The sequence below is a fragment of the Drosophila ananassae genome, chromosome XR (assembly GCF_017639315.1).
Source record: "Drosophila ananassae strain 14024-0371.13 chromosome XR, ASM1763931v2, whole genome shotgun sequence".
In the NCBI taxonomy this organism is placed as follows: domain Eukaryota; kingdom Metazoa; phylum Arthropoda; class Insecta; order Diptera; family Drosophilidae; genus Drosophila; species Drosophila ananassae.
Window position 1 is genome coordinate 1246032 of NC_057932.1, and position 2098 is coordinate 1248129.

Below are 2098 nucleotides of genomic sequence, written 5' to 3' on the forward strand. Positions count from 1 at the left end.
CTACAGGCTATGGTGGAGAAAAATATTTTCTAACATTCGTAGATGATTATAGTAAGTGCACTAGACTTTATTGTATCAAAAATAAATCAGACACGGTAAATTGTTTCAAAGATTATATTAACTTCGTAGAAAATAAATTTAACAAATGTGTGAAAAAATTACAGTGTGACAACGGAAAGGAGTATTTAAACAAAGACATTTACACTTTCATAAGAGATAAAGGAATAGAGATACTAACTTGTCCTCCATATGTACATGAACTAAATGGCGTAGCAGAAAGATATAACAGGTCAGCTATGGACATGGGCAGATGTCTTATGCGGGAAGCTAAAGTAAATAGGCAGTACTGGCCCGAAATTATGAAAGCAGTAGCATATTTAAAGAACAGATCAATAGCCAACACACAAGAAAACAAAACACCTTTCGAAATATTCTTCAGCATTAAGCCAAATGTTAAGAATTTAAAAATCTACGGCAGCAGAGTATTTGCTAGAATACCAGAAGTTTTAAGAAAAAGCAAATGGGATGACAAAGCTAAGGTCGGAATTCTTGTAGGTTACAATCAAAACGGTTATCGAGTACTAATGAACAATAAAGTTATTAATGTTAGACATGTCGATATAATCGAAGACAAAACGGAATTAATCTGCTTAGGAGAATACGAGGAAGTATATAGCAATGGTAAAGATAAGGTTCTTAGTGAGACAGAATCTGAAATATGTGAAGAGGAGCAATCTGAAAAAGAAGCAAAGTTAGAAAACAAAAATCTGAATCAGAGTCAATACAATTACTTAGATAATATTCAAACATTGAGAAAATCAAGTAGGAAAAAAATTCCGGTAGATAGATATGGTAGTCCAACAACCCATTACATATATGTAAATCATATTGATGCGAATGTTCCAAATACATTCCACGAGGCGATAAGCTCTAAGAATAATGAAGACTGGATTAGAGCAATGGATTGCGAAATTCAAAGTCTGAATAAGAACGAAACTTGGATAGCTGTCGATAGACCTAAAAATAAAGAAGTCATTGATGTGAAGTGGGTTTTCAAAAGAAAAGGTGATGGCACTTTCAAGGCGAGACTAGTAGTTCGAGGTTTTCAACAAAAAGAGGATATTGATAATGTATATTCGCCAGTAGGAAAAATGCAAACTTTAAAAACACTATTATCATACAGCTGTGTAAACAATTTATATATAGAACAAATGGACGTAGAAACAGCTTTCCTAAATGGCAAAGTAAAAACCGAAGTCTATATAAACATGCCGCTAGGGTATGAAATGAGTGAAGACAAAGTATATAAATTACAAAAGGCACTGTACGGTCTTAGAGAAAGCCCAAGAGCTTGGTATGATACGATAAATGAATTCTTAACAGGCCTAGGATTTATAAGAAGTAAGTACGATTATTGTTTATATGTAGATATTGCAAAAAAGGATCCAATTCACTTACTAGTTTTTGTAGATGACTTGTTAATTTGTTGCAAAAATTTTTCCAAAATCGAAGAAGTAAAAGCTAGTTTAAAGAAAAGGTTCTCTATGAAAGACTTAGGCAAAATTTCAAGCTATATTGGCATAGATGTAGACTATAATAATGATAGAACTAAAATGACACTATGTCAAACAAAATATATAGAGTCTTTAGCGGAAAAATACATGTTAGAAAATTCAAGATTATACGATACACCCATGGAAACAAATTTAAAGTTAGAACAAGCATCTGTCTCAACTGAACATATAAAATATAGAAACTTAATAGGAGAATTACTCTACATAAGTACAGGCACAAGACCGGACATAACATATAGTGTGAATTATCTCAGCAGATTCCAAAACTGTTATAACGAAACTCATTTTAAATATGCTTTAAGAGTATTGAAATATTTATATAGGACAAAAGACTTAAAACTGACTTATTGTGATAATTTAAATAATGATATTCTAGACTGTATGGTAGATTCTGATTTCGCAGGAGATTGTATTGATAGAAAATCAACAACGGGTTTTGTTATAAGGTTCCAAGGAAACCCAATCTTCTGGAAGACAAGAAAACAAAATTCAATTGTAAAATGTTCAACTTTTGCTGAATATAC